General features: G+C 35.8%; 1 protein-coding gene across 14 annotated transcripts in view; it reads right to left on the reverse strand.

Annotated features, from left to right (window-relative positions):
• PTPRD (protein tyrosine phosphatase receptor type D) overlaps nucleotides 1–21123 on the reverse strand; it is a 2167047-nt gene that overhangs the window by 1028263 nt on the left and 1117661 nt on the right. For all 14 annotated transcript variants that reach the window (XM_084785035.1, XM_084785038.1, XM_084785037.1 and 11 more), the window contains exon 7: nucleotides 3827–3860. The gene's annotated coding sequence lies outside the window, so the exon portion shown is untranslated. The remainder of the gene's footprint in view (nucleotides 1–3826; nucleotides 3861–21123) is intronic.

Below are 21123 nucleotides of genomic sequence, written 5' to 3' on the forward strand. Positions count from 1 at the left end.
GATGGACCATTGGTATCAGCAGGAATCTCTTGTCTCGTAAGTCTTTCAGAAAATGACTTTGCTCTTTGTCATTTGCACAGTCTCTAAGGATTATATTGTGGCAGTATAAGCACAGTGACACAGTTGCCACACAGCCACACAGTCAGTCATTGGCTTCTCTTCTCTTTCCTTGCAATCAAAAGTGTACATAAAAGGAGATCCTGAATAAGGTATGAATAGAAACCAGTTTGTAAATGCTCAGTTCTTGCTTCCACTCCAGGCAGATGTGTAGTCAAACTATAAAGGAGTCCTCTCAATACCTCCTGGTTCTTTAACTTTGGGCACTGCTTTCCTCTCGATATTGAGGGTTATATAACATATTTTATCTTGGAATGACCCAATGTTATTGGCATATTCATACGTCAAACTGCCTGTCATTTTTCCAGTACTCTATATTCTACTTTTTGGTTTGTTTTGAAACACAGATTCTTTACATTGCCTTGGTTGACCTGGAAGTCACTATGTAGACCAGGCTGGCCTGGTGTATCTAAAGATGTTCTACCTCCAGGATTTTGGGATGTTAAAGGCCCCATGACACCTGGCTATGCCTTATTTTTCAGCCTTTGCTTTTAATAAAAAGTTATCATTGTCCTGAGCTATCTGCCAGGTCCTTGTTCTAAGATCTTCTGTGAAAACCAAAACCTACAGTTGCTCAAGTCATTTATATGAAATCCAAGATATTTGTATACATCATCCTGTTTTTAACTTACAATGCTTACCAGTATCAAGTGTCATGAAGTTATTTATTGTACTGCATTGTCTAGGGAATAATGACAAAGAAAAGACCTAGGCTTCTTCAGGGCACATGCAATCTTTTGGCTTTTAAAAATAGCTTTACTAAACTAATTACATCTCAAATGCAGCTCCCAAAGCTACAGAAGGTTGACCATGACTAGTGTTAGCATCAGAGTCATGTCTCCAGGTATTCTTGCTCTTGTGTGGTCTCCCTGTATATCGATTATTACATCAACTATTGCACTAATATTGAGCAAGTATGCGACAAGGAGAGGCACCTGCATTAGGCCTTTTCTTTAGAACATTCAGAAACTGACCTGTACACTATATGATAACCATGTTATTCTGGTAGAAAATATATCGTTCTAAATGCCTCAGGAATATGTCATTCCGTTGGAAGAGAGGACATATCGAGGTGAATGTGCTTTCCAGGAAATTAAATATGGCCTCATGAAGGACCTACCAACATCCGATAAAGTACAGTGTTTTCTTGGTCAAGCTAAGGAATCATGAGAACAGCACATGGCAGCTTGGATTACTAAACAATACCAGTTGATAACATTTGCCCCTGTTCCATGCTCTGCTATGTTACTGATATGGACTCTGGTGGACTATATATCTCATTGAGATTTTCCATTTTTACAATCTGAAACATAATTGTATATCACAGGCTGTGATATAAAATAAATAAAAATAATTAATGTGAAGAATTTGGTACAATGGTTGAATTAGAGTAACACTTGAATAATGATGATAGTTATTACATTATTACAGTCATTATTCCCATTATGAAAAGTCCCATAACTACCAGTACTAGTGTCAAAACTAAAATAAGACTACTTAAATGCCAATGCATTCCAGATGACCTTAATATCCGTCACCATAGAGAAAGTGAATCTAATCTCTAAAATACAATTTATTTACTTATCTGCTTGAGATCTGAATAAGCTGAACAATCAGACTAATAGTGTCCTTGTCCATTAGGAATGCTATGCAAAGCAAAACTTATTTCTATATGTTAGAGAAAAAGTCAAGTATTTTCAAGCTCAGCAATAATAATAATATCTGCTTGATTAAGATTATAGACTCCTTATTGGCACTCTTTTTACTTTTTGCAATTTGTTTACTGCAGCACAATGATATAAAAACCTTCAAATTAATTGAAATATGAAAATATGTTTAAATTTAGTCTTATATCTCACTCACTGTAATATCAGTTCTCTCAATGCAATTGACTTTTGAGAATCGTGAAACTTACCCTGGAATAACCAGAAATGGGTGTGAAAGTAGTCATGGCGGCTAGTGCTATACACAGGGCTTTTCTCTGTTGCTTAAGTAAAACAGGGTTGGTTTTGCTTTAATCTAAGATTGTTCTTTGCACAGTGAAGAAATAGCATTTAAAACATAAAAAAGTCAAATAATGAATCCACATCAAATACATGAAAATTAGTGCTCTTAATACAGAAAGGAGGCAAAGGTGAAAATTGTTTGATATGGTTCCCTTCAGTGTTCATTAGACCAGTGATTTTGACATCATTTAATTAAGAGAAACTCAGACTTGGGCTCAATATTAGATGCACCTCACGAGAACTGACTTCAGAAAGTTAACTTGGGTAATTCTCAAGTTTATTACCTTTAAGTAACACTGATGGAATAAATAATTTTTCTACACATATTTTCTCTAAACAATATGTCATATAGTTGACCTGTATTCTTTTTTCTAACCCAACATTCATGTAAACTTTTTTACTTCACCCTATTTTCTTATTACCCAACTTCTAGTCTGGCCATCTCATTTTTTGAAAGATTTATTTATGTATTATGTATACAGTGTTCAGCCTGCATGTATGCCTGCACACCAGAGGAGGGTACCAGATCTCATAGATGGTTATGAGCCACTGTATGGTTGCTGGGAATTGTGCTCTGGAACTTGGAAGTACAGCCTGTCCTCTTAAGCTCTGAGTCATCTCTCCAGGTGCTGACGAACTCATTTTATTTTTATTTATTTATTTTTAATTATTTTTATTTTCTTTTTTACATATACATTTATACAACAAACTACCTACAACAAGAAGAACCATGAAACAATCAGGAATTATATAAATGTTACATTCATAGTGTTTTGACTATTTGTGTTTGGCACCCTTGAAGAAAACATCTTTCCTAACTTGGTTTGTTCAAAATTTTGAATGTAAATCAATATCTATCATATCTCATCTTTATTTTATATCAAGCAATTTAGTATGAGATAAGAGAGAGCTGTGTAAAGACTTCTACTTATCTTTTCTGCTTATTACAGTGGTTAAGAGAGAAATTTAACCATCTTCCTTAATCTATTCTAAACTAGCAAGTCCAAGGCAGTAAAGGCTAATCATCTCACTTAAACTCCTCTTTTAAGTACAGCAGTGTAGGGAGAACTCTCAATGCCAGTTCAGTGGTATATAAAGTACTGTGATGTCATATTTACCCAAGGTAACAGAAAAGAAGAGCAATTTCATGGGGAAATTAAGTTGATAAAAATTGTGTCTTTGATCTATTGTTAGGGAAACAATTATCTGAATTAAGAATGCAATTAACCACATTAAGGTATATAAGTTTTTTTCGTTTTATCTTACAGATTAGTAAAGAAAACAAAACACATTGTATATATCACTAAGTGTTGGGTTTTTTGTTATTAATACTTGCACAACAAAATACGCTGATAGTTTCTCAGGAGATATATTAGTTTTCTAATTGATTGAGAGGTTTGATATACTTTGAGTAAGTGAACGCTTCTCTGAAAATAGCATTCTCTCTTGAGACTCTGGCTTTCCAACCTAAGTTTTAGTTATTATTGGAAGAAAATAAAGACAAAACATGGTACGCTAAAATGCTTAATGGGTTTCCTTCAGAGAAAACTAATTTTAAAAGCATAACCCCAGTTACTACAAGCAAATACAATTCTTTGAGTCTCAGAAGGAAAAACATTTCACACATGTCAGAGGATGAGAAGAAAGAGCGGAAGAAAAGTAGGAAGTAGAGAAAGAGGGGAGAAGCCGAAGGGGGGACTCACCTCAGTTGTTCAGTTAGTAAACAGGCACCATCATCTGAAAAAGACAAAAATTTATATTTACAATTTAGTCATGAATAGTATAAAAATCCATTTTGGAAATCTATAAAAGCAAAATTAAGCAAGTAAATAAAATAATTGGTCTGATCTTATTTATGTATTCTATCATCACCATTTTAGAGTCAGGATAGTTAACTCATTGGTTTTCAAAATCATTTTAAGAAGAATGTCATGGACATGTATATAATGCAGGTATTTTTGACACAATTGATTAAAGGGTAGGCACAACCACAGGTAGCTATGCCTGCATAACAGTATTATCCAGGCATGAACACAATCTTGAAATAAACCAATACTCATCGCTGGTGCCATTTACATTGCCTTTATGAGCTATTATCTTCACAAAAGATGCTACAGTATTTAACACTGTTCAGAGCTTCATTCATGTTAATTATACACTAACTTTATAAGACTGTCCCTTTTGACTCCATCTCCCACTATTTTTCACTGTGCATTTTCTTAAAACTAAGTTCCTTCCTTTTTTTCTTTGTTTTTTCCTTTCCTTCTTCCCTTCTTCCTTCTTTCCTATCTTATCTGTTACTTCCTTTCATTTTGTTTCTTTCACATTACTTCAGCTCCTTCCTTATACTCTGGCTCAGTATTCTTCCCATCCATTCTATAGGGATAATTCGAACAGTGTCTCTGTGGAAACTCTCATCTCCGTAGGAAGAGAAGAAATTATTTCTAATTCTAGGTATTTTGAATTTTCACTGTATTAACTTCATTATATTTTGTGTTGTATTCATGGGTATTTGTGTTTTGATTTTGCTCATCATTGTGAACCAGGAGACTTTTTTTTTCTGTTATGCTACTGGCATAGGAGAGATCTTGAGGTACTGGCTGAGGTGCAACTCTGAACTTCCAGACATATCGTTGGAGTGGGTGTATGGAGTTACCCCAACTTGATTTATGAGGCTGTATGTAACAATATAACATTCCTGCTTTAAAAAAAATTGTTTTAAGTATACACATGTGCTCCACATGTGTACAGGTGCCTGCAATGCCAGATGATGTCTTTATATCACCTAGAGCTAGAGTTGTATGAAGAACCCTTTCCTAGTGGTGAAGAACTCGCTACAACCAGCAGAGTCAGATTTTGCTACACACTTTCTCTTCCTCACCAGATTATGTTTACTGTGTCTTTGTTCCTGTCACAATCAGTTGAATTTACTTTTCCCTGTCCCAGGTCTGGGTGGAGTATCTCATACATTATTTGTCACATGCTTTCAAAGCAGTAAAGCTCTGTCATAATTTTATTAGGGCTTACACTGATTCAAAAAGGAATGATAAATAAATAATCTTAATCCAAAGAATTCACCTGCTTCTTGATCAAGAACAAATGGGTTTGTTTAGATTTTCATCTGGCATTCATGATGTCTTATGCCTCAGGAATTTTAGGAACATTAGATTTTATTCAATTTCCTTTTTTATTCTTTTCATCTTAGATTTTAAGAATCATGATAATTAACCTATGTATCTCCAGTCATTCCCATATTTACCTTATTTTAGGAAAAACCCATTAGCCTTTAATAAATCTAATAACCAATAATAATAAAATAATATGAGTTAAGATGAATAGATAATTTATTCATGACTTCTTTAATCATTTGTTGAGCAAATACTTTTGTTTATTAAGGGAATCTATTGCCATTAGTCACATGTCCAGCACTGTTGTAGCAATTTGGGAGAAGGTGCTAAGCATGCATATCTCCTACTTCCAATACTGTGCTGAGGAGGAGTCAGAAAAGAAACTCCGTATTCAGCTAAATACAAGAGAATGAGATACATTCAGACAAAAAACATGAGATAATTTCAGTTACTGAAATAGAGATTTTGTTGAACATATGAATATTTAAATTGGGTTGTCGAAATCAGGTAAAAATTATACAGAGCAAGCCATCTTTGAAAGACAGTAGTTCACAGCTTAGCAAGAGAAATAAAGCCAATATTACTAGCATCTAATTAATCAAAGGGAATATTATGATAAAATTAGAAAGGTGTGTGGGGCCAAAATACAAATTGCATGAAAGACCCTTCTATAAAGTTTGCATAGAGCCTAAGGGTCTTAGAGAACTACTGGAAGGCTTTAAATGATAGATACATCTTATTTGGGTTTGTCCTCTAAAGAAGAAGTAGCACTTCATAAGAAATGTGGAAAAGTGGCACCGAGAAAAATGGGGTCTATTTTGAAAGTCCAAGATAAAAATAGAAGTGGTTTACAAAGAAGAAGTAAGGAGAGTAATTTTACACTCATCAAAGGAACAATGCACCAATAAGATACTATTATTAATTCTAAGAAGTGGCATATCAAACACAGGTACCCTCAATTTCATAAAAGAAATACCATTGGATTTAAACATGTAGATCAAATGCAACACAGTGATAATGGGTGACTTCACTACCATTAGACAAATCATCTGAACAAAAATTAAACAGGGGAACATTTGAAGTTAAATGACATCATAAATCAAATGGATCCAACAGACATCTATAGAACACTGCATCCGAACCCTAAAGAGTGCACATTCTTTCAGCAGCTCATGGAAATTTCTTCAAAATTGACCCCCATATCAAGATATAAAATGAGTCGGAATGAATATAGGAAAACTGAAATACTATCTTGTACTCTAACTGACCATACTTGAATTAATCTCTATATCAACAGCCATGAAAAATACAGATAATGCAAAACTCATGGAAATTTAATAGCATATCAAAATCAAATGATGGAAGAAATCAAGGAGGAAATTTATGAAACTCTAGAATTGAGTGGAAATGAAAGCACGACATGCCAAAATCTACAGGACACAATGAGGCCAGTCAGCATAGCAAAGTCTAAGCATTAAGTACCTACATTAAAAATCTGGAGAGCTCTCATACCAATAGCCTTATGTTAGAATTGAAGGCCTTGGAAAAATAAGACTACACAACACCCAAGGATAGTAGACACAAAGAGATGATAAAAAGAAGGGCTAAAAATTACTAAACAGAGAAGAAAGTAAAACAGCAGAAAGAATGAAGAGTTCCTTCTTTGAAAAGATTAACAAGAAAACCTTTAGCTAAATTTACCAGCAGAAATAAAAGGGGATCCAGGTTAATAAAATTAGAGATGAAAAGAGACATTATATAAGGACATATTTTGAAATTTTATATTTCACTAAACTTGAGAATAAAAGAGAATGAATTTCTAAAAGCATATGGTCTACCAAGTCAAGAGGAAGTAAATAATTTCAATAGACCCACAATAAACACTAAGATAGCAGAAGTAATTTAAACTCTCCCAAATAATAAGCCTCAGGGTCAAATGAATTCAATACAAAGTTCTACCAGGCCTGCCAAGAGGAAATACTACCAGCACTCTCCAGATTATCTATAAAATAGAAGAAAAAAGTTCAATGTTTTTAAACAAGCTAGGACTAGCATGACAACTAAAACAAATAAAGACCTGCCCCCTCAAAAAGTGAATTATAGGTGAATGTTCTCCATGTACTTGGACAAAAGGAAATTCTCAATAAAGTATTTGCAAGCCAAATTCAATAGCAAATCAAAGATCACCTTCCACAATCACATCAGCTTCACAAATGCAGAGTAAGTTCACCATACAACGATTCATCAATGTATTTCACCATATATATGTATTTATTCAATTACAGAATCCACATAAGCATCTCAGCAGAAGGTGAAAGTTGTTTGACAAATTCTAGTATCCCTCCATGGTAAAAGTCCTGAAAATCTAGAAAAAGGAGGGTGTACCTGAACATAATAGAGGCAATATACAATAAGCCAACATCCAACATCATGCTAAATGCATGATGCTAAATGCTAAAATGCAAAGATTTCCACTAAATCAGGAAAAAACTCAAGGATATATACTTTCTCCATTCCTCTTAAACATGGTGCTTGAATTCATAGACAGAACAATAAAACAAGAGAAGGGAATACGAATAGGAATGAAAAGTGTGAAAGTATCCTTGTTTATAAAATATATGATTATATATGTAGAAGATCATATAGATTTCATCTGTAATATTTGGACTTGACAAGCACATTCAACAAAGTAGCAGAACACAAAATTAACAAACAGTAATCAGTAGCCTCCTTATATACCAACAACAAACACACCAAGAAAGAAATAAAATAACACATTCACAACTGCCTCAAAAAACAATCTTGGATGCTGGTACAGTGAAACTTCTGAGACATTGAAAAAAGAAATTGAAGAAGATACAAGAGGGAAAAGCCTCCCATGATCCTGTATTAGTAGATTAAGTGTGTGAAAATGACATTCTACTAAATACAATCTACAGGTTCCAATATAATTTTTGACTGGGAAGACGTGGGCAAAGGAAGACCTGTATTCACTGTTGTTTTAAGTGTAAGTTAGTGTGGAGGTTCTACAAAAAGCAAGAAATTGCTACCACACAACCCAGTTTTACTAATTCTCAGTCTTTTATCAATGGACTCTATTCTGCTACAAAAAAGACTAGGTCAGCCAAGTCCACTACTGTTCCGTTCATACTATCCAAGGAATTGAAACAGCTTAGTTGTCAATGAATGGATAAATCAATATCAAAACAGGGTTCATATACACAATAGAATATTATTTACCTATAAAAAGTATGAAATTCTCAAGTAAGTGGAAGGATTTGAAATATACTCCCCAGGTAACCAAGACTCAGAAAGACAAATGTCACATTATCTCATGTGAAGATAATCACTTTGAATCTTTTGGTATGAGCATTTCAAGTGTAATACTTATAAAAGATTTTGAAAAACACTAGGGAGTGGTTGCTGAGAAGGGATTCAAAGAAAGGGCAATAGAATGCAAAACCATAATTGGAGATAGGAAAATAACAGAATATAAAGGGTTAAATTGAGTAGAGAAATATGGGAGAAAAGGGTATAGGAGAGACTATATTGAGATATAACTATCATTAAAGACCACTGAAAATACCATGTAGAAACCTACTACTATAGGCTTCCTAAAATATACTGATAAACATATAAAAAAAAGGAATTAAATATAGTTACCCTATAATGAAACGATGACTCTCCAGTTACCACTGTGTATCAGATCAAAAGGCCCAGTTTCAGTATAAATAACTTTTTTTTGTATGAATTATCTCTTTTCTTCTCCACCTCTTCATCATTAGAGTTCAGTAATCCCTTCTCAAGACATTACAGGTATAGCCATTGCTCATGTCTACATCCAGAACTTGACGGTAAGACCCTATTGCTTTTAAAATTAATTAATTAATTAATATTTACATGTACATTTATATTATTACACATATATACAATAAACTACCTACAGCAAGAAGAACCACAAAACTATCAGGAATTATATAAATGCCACATTTATTATAGTATTTTGGCTATTTGTATTTGGCAACCTTGAAGAAAACATCTTTCCTATCTTGAAGCATCCAAATTCTGAATGTAAATCAATAACTATCGTACCACACTCATGAGTCATAAGACATAGACAAACGATGACTGTTAATAACTTGGAAGTTTCAGCCCTACTGGCTAGTTTTTATGGTGCTGCAAGATACTATATGCATTACCAGAGGAAAAAAGTAATCATTAGCATCACCTTGCTGTGAGTCTGGAGAACTACATAATGAGTGGCATGGCCAGACATGCCTGCTGATGCAATCATGGCACAAATGTCATGAGAGCAACGTAACACTTCCAATTGGACTTAATGTCTGCTCCACAGATCAAACCCATGCCTAATATTGTCAACTAGATCTCAAGCCTGACTAGGTCATAGGCTCTAGAGGAGGGTCTACTACTACTAAGCGGCCAAGTGAGCAAATTAATGATATGCTTCCTGTTTTCTTACCATTATAAACACAAAATAGCGCATTTCTCAATTCTCATCAGAAAAGCTTCCCCCGCCTTTTTTTTTTTTTTTTTTTGAGTACAGAAACACAAATCTGTCTACGTCAGTGTGCAAAGAATAAGAGACCGTGGAGTGCTAAGCTCTGTATAGGACAGACTCAGTTATCACTGCAGAAGAAGAGGAAGAAAGATTATAAGAAAGAGAGGGAGAAGATGTCTGCATCAAAATTGTATTTGATAGGTGTGACAATAAAAATTCAGACATGAATCCATAATGGTTGTGACTTTGTGCATAAGACTGGCAGAAGATCTAGCCAGTCAAAATCCCAGTGTGGATGGTGATTGGTCTCCTGAAGTCTCACTCTATTTGAGAAGCTATTGGTGATTGATGGCTGCTTGTTTTTTAGGGATGTACGCAATGAGATGATACCTGTGCTCCCATAGAAAGCCCCATACCCATGTACATAGAATCAACACTGGATAGGCTCAGTGAGCATTAATTTTTTAAAAAATGAAAGCATGAATTTGGGGAAAGTAGTATGAGGGCTGAAAAGGAATCATAGAGGAGATAACAGAGGTTCGATTTGATCAAAACATTGTGGCCATGTTTGGATCGGAAAAAAATGTTTTATTTATTTATTTATTTATTTTAATTTTTTATTAATTTATTCTTGTTACATCTCAATGGTTATCCCATCCCGTGTATCCTCCCATTCCTCCCTCCCTCCCATTTTCCCCTTATTCCCCTCCCCTATGACTGTTGCTGAGGGAGATTACCTCCCCCTGTATATGCTCATAGGGTATCAAGTCTCCTCTGCTGTCCTTCCTCTGAGTGCCACCAGGTCTCCCCCTCCAGGGGACATGGTCAAATATGAGGCACCAGAGTTTGTGTGAAAGTCATACCCCACTCTCCACTCTACTGTGGAGAATGTTCTGTCCATTGGCTAGATCTGGGTAGGGGTTTAAAGTTTACTTCCTGTATTGTCCTTGGCTGGTGCCTTAGTTTGAGTGGGACACCTGGACCCAAATCTGCCTATCATCATGTTCTACTTGTAGGTTTCTAAGACCATCTGGACATTCTACTTTGCTATTCTCCCATGTTTCTCTCATCTAGAGTCCCAATAGAATGTCCTCCCCTCTGTCCCAGTTTCCTGGTAAGTGAAGGCTTTCATGGGACATGCCCCTTGGAAATAAAATGTTTTAAATCTAATGGTTGTTTAGATCAAAGTGCAGTTGGCCGTGGAAAGAAGCCCCTACATCTTGACTATCAGTTGAAGACACGACAGGACTTGCAGATAAATTTTATGTATGTGGTGGCTCAAAGGAAAAAAATAGAGGGTGATCACTAGTGTGAATTCTAGTAAAACTTAATAGCTTAATTGAAAGAGACAAGAATATAGACAGAGAAATAGTTTGGTTACATGTATGTTATGTTTAATATGGATCATATCTACTTTAGCCACATTAGCGTAGGGTGTTTCTCACCTATGTACAATACAAAGGTCAATATGGAAGGTATATGAGGAAATCAGTGATTCATTGGCAACTTTGCTGCTGCCATACACCCTGTACACACTGGAAATCATTATCACAAACATATGTGTCACTGAACAAGGGGAGTGAGTGGGGGAATTCATCTGAGTAAAGAGCGAGGAGCGAGGATATTAGGAGGGAACATAGAAGACAGCCCAAGGGACAGTGTGTCCTGCTATCATAGCACTCTGGAGTCAAAGAGGAGTCTGAAAATTGGAAACTGAAAACAAAGGCAAACTGTAATCCAATGAGTTGCATGGCATTGATCAAGGCTGGAAGATTCCAGTTAATCATTACCAGTTCGAGCTTCATGCTATAATCTGTGATGTTGTCATAATGAACACAGCTCACTGGCCTACAGTTTTGACTGCATAAAACTATGTTTGTTTCTTTGTCATTTATAGAATAATGACAGGGCACGGGCACACTAATGATGTGTCAGCTGTACCAAAATCTTTATTACTGTAGGAGGAAGGATTTCTGAAAGAAGTTACTTTGCCTTCATTTATATCCAATTCCTTTAACATCTGAAAACCCATAAATTACTTCTTTATTGTGAAAAATGGCATAATGATATCTTTCTCTCTTAACTGCATTTCATTTTAAAGGTCCAATATTTATCAATATAGCTGCTGCTTGGTATTATGTAGTATACTATCCTTGATCCCTGTCTCCATTAGTGTGTGGAAACTGGAACTACTTCTTAAGGCAGTGTGCCTTCAGGTTCCATTAGGGTTGCAATCTTTACAAAAGCGTGTGTATGCCCACAGTGCAAATCCAATAGGGGTAGTGGAAGATAAATAAAATAACAAACATATAGCATACACCAGTGGTTCTCAACCTGGGGGTCCCGACCTCTCAGGAGTGAGGAGGTTGAATGGTTTTCATAGGGGTTGCCTAAGACCATGAGAAAACACATATACTCACATTATGCTTCATAACAGCAGTAAAATTACAGTTATGAATTAGCAACAAAAATAATTTTATGGTTTGGGTTACTACAACATGAACAACTATATGAAAGGGCTGCAGCATTAGGAAGGTTGATGGGTATCAGTGGAAACAAATCTCCCTACAACCTGTGCTTTCTTACACGCCTAACGGTATTCACCAGCAGAACATGGCTTCTACTTCAATTAGTAAGCTGTGAATTCAAAATCTATGCTTTATTAAAGTTACAGTATGGATTTGTGCAATCTTCTTTGTTGAAGCTAAATAAAACATGCTCTCTAGGAAAAAAACAATTTTGTACAAAATTGATTTCTTCGCTGTTTAACTGCAGAACACAGTTTACTAGAATGTATTTTTCTGTTTTCATTATTGTCTCATCTAATTTTTCTTTTCATTTTCCAAAATCATTTGTATGAGCCTGTGGGAAACGGTGGTGTTTGTCTCCTGGTTTCTTTCTCTTTTAAGATAATTTGTAATTTTCTAGCACACTGTAAACACCACAGCTTTACATAATTTTTTAATGTTTAATCTGTTTGTCCTCAAAATTACCAGATTTAAAAAAAAATTTGCCATCATTTTCCTTGCACATTAAACTGTACTCAAGATTACTTTAGTTTGGAATGTGAAGGGCTACTGTAAATTTTACTTTTGTACCCTTTAGAGAAGCATACAATATTGAAAAACAAAATGAACAGCTAAGATGAGATTTCAAAGAAAATGATGCAGGCCTAAGAGAGAAGACATTTTCAGTACTTGTTAAAATTATGCCTTGAAAATATCTGTTGACCTAATATTTAGGCCAGTGTTGGATTTCAGTTTAGGAACAACCAAAATCAACCAGTGGCTTTGTTTCATTTCTTCTCTTCCCTTCCTTTCCCTTCCTTCTTTCTTTCCTTCTTTCTGTTTTTCTTCCTCCCTTTGTTTGTTTGTTTTGTCCTTTTCTCCTAATTAGAAGTTGCAGCATGGAAACTCAAGGTAACCTTGGAACTGTCCTTCTACGCAATGAAGTAAATGGTGGACTGGATAATGAATGGAAAATGTGGGAGGACAGAGCCATGGAGTGTTTAAACCAAGGGCCTTAAGAAACACCAGAACACACACTGCAGTGCCCTTTAGTTGTCTTCCTATTGCACAAATCAGGGGTTCTGTTAAAATGTTCATTCATGGTGCCAGAGGTGGCCATTCTCCCTTTCTTTAGAGTTCCACATTTGTTAGTCACAAAGGAATGAATTTGATAAATTTTCTTTAGGCTTCAAAACCACTCTTGCAAGGAGAGGGAAAGCAAGTATCGAGAGCATAAAGCAGGAATGAGAGATGCACACTTGTGGGAAGTGTGTTGAAAGCTGTCAAAGTAGCTGAGAGAAGCTGCCGGAGGGCAGGCTTCTTGGAAAAGAAGTCAGATATAAACTGTGTCTGTGTACATCACACCTTCACTGCAGTTTCTGACTTGAAAACCTAGTGTTGTATGTAACAAAAATGGTACAGAATAGTTTTTTAAGTATGTGTATATTTTAATTCTTCTTGACATTTGAAGAAGAGGGAAGCAAACTTAGCAAAAATACTCACCATTTTAAGATACAGTATCCCTAAGTATCTAGTGAAAAGAAATCACAGGGCAGTATGCCGGATGCAGAGAAGCAATAATGAAAAATGCTGACTAAGCCCTGACTGGACCACTGACCCTGGGGCCTGAGAGCCAACTGAGCTACTGTAGCGGGGATTGAGTACTGAATCCCTACAGTGGGAACTCAGTGGGGACTGGGCCACGGCTAATGCTCTCACACTTTCTTTTTGTTGTTTGCTTATAAGCAACTTGGCAGAAGAAAAAATACTATGCATGTGAATTGAATGTCCCTTTCAAATTTTGCATAAAATGGGAAATATACTGAACTAAACCAGTAAAACTTGAAATCTAGCAACATAATTTGTGTTCAGAAGCCAGCCACATGTGAGGAGAGCTTTTTCTCTCTCTTCTGCGGTCCTCCTGGTGACTTACTGTTCACATTCTCACTAACAGCCATACTTGCACTGCTTGTTCTCAGAGTCATGGAAATGCGATGTGGTACAAAGCTGCTTGACATACTTTCAACTTGTGCATTCATTTTAGTTAAGAAAAACGGAATAAAAAGAAAATGTTTACCAGCAGCTTCAAATGTTCTTAATTAATGATGTACAACAGTATTACCATGCTACTATGGTGAACTGCACTAAGGGAAGAACAGAAATTTGGGGTCTGATATAAAATGAGGCTTTCTATGTCAACATGACTAGATATCTGCTAGTTGTAAGTTTCAGCTTTTTCCTTCATCTTTAACAAGGGTTTCTTCCAAAGACCTAAAGCAGATAATGAGCATAAGGCATCCTTTACTCTGCTCAGCAGGAGACAAATCCTCAGGATTTTTAACCATTATGTCTCTTGTCACCTGATTCCTAGTATTTTTGCTTTAAGAAATAGAAATTCCTCAATTTGGTATTTTGCTTCACTTTCTTGATATTTTTTTAGCATACTTTAAAATGTGATAAAAATTTGTAAATCTATATTGATTAAGAAAATTGAACGATTTACTTGACCAAAACAGAGACCAAATTAGAAGTATACTTGTTCTAAATTGTGTCATTCTGATCTTCAGTATTCCTGATTAACAGAGGTAATTGCATATTCCTCTTATGATGTTTTCTGGTTCTGTCTGTGTGTTTTGTGGAGAGAGAGAGAGAGGGAGAAAGAGAGAGAGAGAGAGAGAGAGAGAGAGAGAGAGAGAGAGAGAGAGAGAGTGAATGCAGATGTGTGCCACAGCATGCATGTGAAGATCACACAAGAATACAAGATACTGGTCTCCCCCTTCCACTTTTTTTCTGTGAGATAAATCCTTTTCTGTGTGCTGCTGTGTGTATCATGGCAGGTAACCTATATGCTTTGGGGATTCTCTTGTCTTTGATTCCATCTTGTCTTGGAGGAGTTGAGATTGCAAACCCATTCCACTATGCCTGATTTTATTTGAGCCTGGAAATTCAAACTCATATCTAAGCTTGCATAGTAGGCCTTTTACCAAGTGTTCTATCTCACCAGCCCTTTGTCTGATTTTAATACAAAGCTACCTATGACATGTATTCATGAACAGAGATCATCAGTTTTACAATCAGAACAAGGACACCATGACACTGCTTTATGCATCTGTCACTTCTGCCTTCGGTGGTGCTTCCCAGTGATGTTCAATCGCAGTGATACTTATATTCACCAGTGAACTCCTTATACTGAATTTATGTTCTTGGTGATTGAGCCTAGGGGCTCATACATGTTAGGCAAGAATTACAAGATTGCTGAGTCACAATCCCAGCACTGGTTTTAGGTTGTTTTTAAAAATGTCTTTGAGTTTCACTTTATTTCAAGCTTCACAAATCTAAAATTGTATGCTTGAGTCACCATTAGGACTGTGCAACAAATGGGGGAAATTTCATAATCTTAAAATATTGAATATATATATATTCTATTGCATATATTCAATTGAATATATATATTCAAGAATCATCATATTAAAGCACCTCAAGACTAGTAGCACATTTAATGAGTTGTAGAAGCAATTGTGTAAAAACTCTCAAGGGGGAGTCTGCTGATCCCATTACACAAAACCTTAGCAGGAAAACAAAACAAGCAAACCCTGCCTGAGATGAATCCATGCTCTAAAACTTACAAGCCACCGGGGTGAGCGAACACATTATACTAGCAGCTACAAGAAACATCAAAAAAATAAAAAAGGGTACATTCCAGAAATACTAGAATGCTCAGGACTGATTGCTTCCAAATCCCAGTGGAGGCACAGGGGAGTACTTGAGTTTCAAATTTACTGGATGGCTAGATCACAAGGATTTTATTCCATATAGAAATCTGTACTTGGGGTTATTTTTCCTATAGTTTCTAATATTTTTCCAGAATAAACAATGTAGTTAAGTCAAAGAAAAACTTTCATCTTATTTTGGATTCAAATATTTTATTTCACAGTATGTGAATGTATCCTGTTGGCCTGCCTACCAGAGTTTGTTACCCCTAAGAAAAAAAAATATGAAACCCATTTTGTGTTAAAAATCTGTTCGTCAAACATATCTGTAAGATAATACACCACAGAGGAAATTATAGGAGGGTTCACTAAGCAGCCTTACACAAATTCAATAAATACTAGATTTCTTTAAAGACACTGCCAGTTGTTCAGATGAATGAAGTGAGCTTCTTGACCAGAATTGCTGGCGCAAATCAATAGACTGCCGTGTGCACTCAGCCCATATCATATTTCAATAACAGGTGCTTGCAATTCAGTACATAGCTCAGCTATAAATCACAGAAAGGAATTATATTAAAAGTTAGATTTGAACTCAGCAATCAATGGAAATGTGCACCAAAGATGAAATACTCCTAGACATACATTGAAAGGAGATTTGTGTCACTGCCATCCATAAGCTGTAGTTTGATTTCCTACAACCATTTTGTAAAATGAGCAAAACCCAGAGTAGCCAGATCCTGACTGTGAAGTCGCTTAGTTTGCTGACTGAGGTAAGGAGGTAAGATTGTTGTGCATGTTGGGTATAGGGAAGCTTTCAAACAGAAAGATGAAAGACTAATAGTTTAGAAAGACACCATCAAACAACTTCTATTCCGGTTATTTGACACTGTATTTTAGTTTTGTGTTACATATACACATATTTTCTATGCATGAATAATGACAGTGTTTTAGTACTATATATTAAAACAGTACGACCACAATGTAAATCCTCCAGTGTACTTTCTTGTGAATACATGTGGCAAAAAACAGAAACAGCAGACCTCTACAGGCAGCCATGCTACGAGAAGATGCTGTTGTGATGACTGCTTGGGCCATGTTCAGTGACCTAAATCAGGGCTTAGCAAATGTGGGTGTGTGCTTGCCTTCAGCAAATGAAAAGTAGGACAAGTACACATGTTTACTTCGTCTTCTAGCATATCTGAAGATCCTTTGTGTATGTGTGTGTGTGTGTGTGTGTGTGAGTGTGTGTGTGTGTGTGTGTATGTGTGTGTGTGTGTGTGTGTGAGAGAGAGAGAGAGAGAGAGAGAGAGAGAGAGAGAGAGAGAGTCTGTGTGTGTAACTATAGAAGTAATTGTACCATTAACATGAAAAACAAATGAACTGTAAAGTGGATTTCTAGCAAAAATAAGAAGAAAAAGGGTTAAATGTTAAATCCCAGACCAGAAAATATTTATGTCCTTTTTCAATGTTTAGTAATACATTAGGAGTCTCAATATATTCCCTGAGGATGTCTTTGTCAGTCCCATGGCAATCAAGGGAGGGTGAGAACAAAGCCTTGTGTGTGCTACAGTGCTTGCTAATATTACCACCTAAATAGGAAATAAACCCCAAACTAAAAGTCTATATTACTTTCTTAATAATTGTATGAGGTTTTAAAGAAGCAATGTTTGTGACAATAACCATTAGTATAATTCACTAAATAATGTCAATATTCTTTTTCTGGAAATACCTTAGAATATATCACAATGCCATTTGTGCCCATTTCATTGGTGAAAACTAAAATCACTGTATTTGAGCTGGAATAACCTTCCCTGATATTGCAGAACTGGGAGGTAAATTGGTGCATGTTGCAGAAGTGATGTCTGCCAACTGAAGTCTAAGGGAAGGGCTTGAATGCATAAGTTTCCTTACCATCCGAGGCAAGAGGTGACAGTGCCTGTATGCGATAGGTTCCACATTCCTCTTCATACTCTAAATTAATCAAAAAACTTACACCACCACAATGAAATATAATCACTCTGGAGAAATGTACTGTATGTTTAAAGAAAAATATCAAATTTATAGTAAGCCAGTGACACTCAGGTATAGGGACAACCACACTCCGTCCTAAGCAACAGTCTTCTGACAGGTTTCAAAGCTAAGGCTGGGAGTTGATGAACTATACCACAGAAATAAACACATGCATTTATTTTTCTATATTTGCAGCTGGCTGGGGTCTCTCTTGCCACCATCACTAGCAGATTAAAGATACATGGAGGCAAGAAGGCTATTTGGTTCAACATGACCAAATATCTAGTGTTGGCTAAAACATTGGGGATTTGACACAGAGCAGTTTATTTCAGGCATATTTAAGCACAGCACAACTTTTCTAGTGTTAATTAACTCAATCTCATGTGCACAACAAAGCGTACATAAATCTTGAGGAACAAAGTAAGCTACATAAAGATCAGATGTAACTACATTGACACCCTTCATGAAGTACACATGATCCCTTCTGTACAGATCAGTTATGATTGACTAAGAAGAAAAAGAACTTGGCAAAGAGTTTGAGGGAATGTCCAGTGTGGCCTCCTAGCAATGGTCACCAGACTAGTAAGCCTGTCTGTTGTCAGACTTCTGGCTGGTTAACAGATTATGTGTTCATTGCATTGAAGGACTAGCATGTGTGTCTAACTTTCTGGGTTCTTCTAGTGCTTGTCTATAAACAAAATGACCTCCATGAACAGAATCGTCATGAGAAACTACTTAGCATCTCGAGCCAGGCCCATTGCCATCTGTGAAGGATTGTCTATGTGCCTCCATGTCCTTTCTTTTCCTAATCCACCTTATTTCTAATGTGTAGGCTCATGCCTATAATTAAAACACTGAGGAGTCAAAGGCAAGGAATTTGCTTCTAGGGTGAGATCAGCCTGATCTACATAATGAGTTTTAGTCCAGAGTGAGAATCTGCCTTGAAAAAACAAACGGGGGAAAAAAACTCGTAAACAACAAAATACATACTGGAATCATAGCATTATGAAGGCCGCCTTGTGTTCATCTCCTACCTTTAAAGGTTAGACCACTCATTCTTCATAACTGCTTTCTGCCCTCAGCCTATCCTTGAAAGCCATTATGCTATTCCTACATACTAGAAAGGTGTTTATCCCCAGAACTCCACCAACTCTGACTTCTACAAGAAAGTTATTCTCATTTACATCCACTTTCATCCATTTAACTAGATTCAGTCATAGACTTTTCTATTCTTATTCACTATGCTTCAGAAGAGTCCTATCTTTCACCAAATTGTTTCAAGCATTTGATGTAACAAACAAATCGATTGTCCACTCTAAGGACAAGGTAGCAGGATTTTCGCCACTTTTATGACTCATTGATAAAGGTCTCACACAATGACATAGAGAAGGAATACTATTAAGTAATTTGCAAGCATGACAGCTGTAGTTTAAGGCATATTTTGGATAGTGAAATAAAGCAACAAATAGTGTAGTATATCAAATGTGACAAAGACTCTCACTCAATACAAGGTTAATTCCTATGGTTGGTAAGGATGAGAACATCATTTTTGGCAGCTATAAAACATCTCAAAGCATCCACTTTTAAATCACATTTCTCCATTTCATTGGTTGTTAATATAAAAGAAATTATTTTTACAAATAAATGTAAATTAAATGTTATAATAGGCTATGCCACCAACTTTTTACTGGTTAAGAGTTTATTCATTGTTGACTGGTTGTCTGTAAAACTCATGTAGAAATCATTCCAAGCATTGGCAGTCTGGATAAAGTCTATGGAGGCTAAAGCTTTTGTTTAGCAATGGAACTTTAGTTGTAATCTTGGTGCTGTCATTTTTAATATTATGACAATGGAATATTTATTAGACTTCTTTAAGATCTTATTTCCTTGTTTGTAAGGTCTCTATGGGATGTTAACAGAAATGGATCAGATAACATTGCTGTTTTAGTAAATGTATTTCCAGCTACGTTACGGTTACCTACTAAATGGCAAATTTAAATTCTATTTCCCTGAGCTTGTCCTATCTAACAATCTACCCACTAATACTGTTGCAATTTTGGATGTTAGGAGACAAATCTACATTTTTGAACAAGAAGAAAGCAAATTTCTAGGGAAAACAGAATTTTACATTCTAACACTTTCTCCCTTCTTCAAATGTGTTCTGCATGTCTCTAGTGAGAACTCACCTCCTATTATTTAAAACAATCTTTGATTGGATTCAAACCCTCTTTCTACATCCTCTCAAAGGACAATCCAAACTCTTCAATTATCTTTTTTACATACATCTCAAAAGGTATTTTGAGTGCTTGAAAGGCCATAATTCTTTCTCCCTAAAGTTTTGAATTCCATCTGATGAAATTACCACACTTTGTAGAATAGTGCCATGTCACAGAAACAATAGCATCAATTAACCTCCCCTGCCTTCAGCCAGGTTCTTTCTTTTCCTTCATAAAAGTTAATTTAATGCTTTTGAAAGAAACAAGATTAGAAAGGATAGGAAATCAGGGTCTTCACGTCACAAAATAGGTCCTGACGAGAATGAGTGGCAGTAGCCTTGAAATTGTTGGATTCAGAATTTCAGATACATTCAAGGGAGGGTTGCCTTATTGGAGTGGAGGCAATTGAGTTTTCCTGGTACATTCAATCTGTGGAATCACCATCACGATGATAATCAGAGCTATTCAACATAGTGAGAGTTGTTTTTTTTTAATTAAAAAAAATACTGTCACCAATTCCTGGATACATTATGTGACAGAGGTTTGGAATTATCTTGTCCAGTCATATGAGGAAAGGGTTCTATCAAGATAATGACCCACAAATGTCTCAAAATTTGGTCTTCAAATATCTTTTATTCAATAAATACTTATTCTAGATCTATCATATACTTGTCTTGATTTTCTATAAGAAATGAGACTAATAGGAGCAATCCAGCAATTGATATGTTCATGGAGGAAAGATGTGAAACTGAAAACCAGAAAAAACACATTAATATAATTTCTAGGCTGATACCATGGGCATAGCCTGGCCTTTAGAAGGGCCCCACACTAGGTTTGATGCTTTCCTGGCATTCTCAGCCATTTATTTTACTGCAAACAGATATTTTTTATTATACAGTCAGTTTTGTTC

Source organism: Acomys minous (genome assembly GCF_964271855.1).
Source record: "Acomys minous genome assembly, chromosome: 1".
Lineage (NCBI taxonomy): Eukaryota > Metazoa > Chordata > Mammalia > Rodentia > Muridae > Acomys > Acomys minous.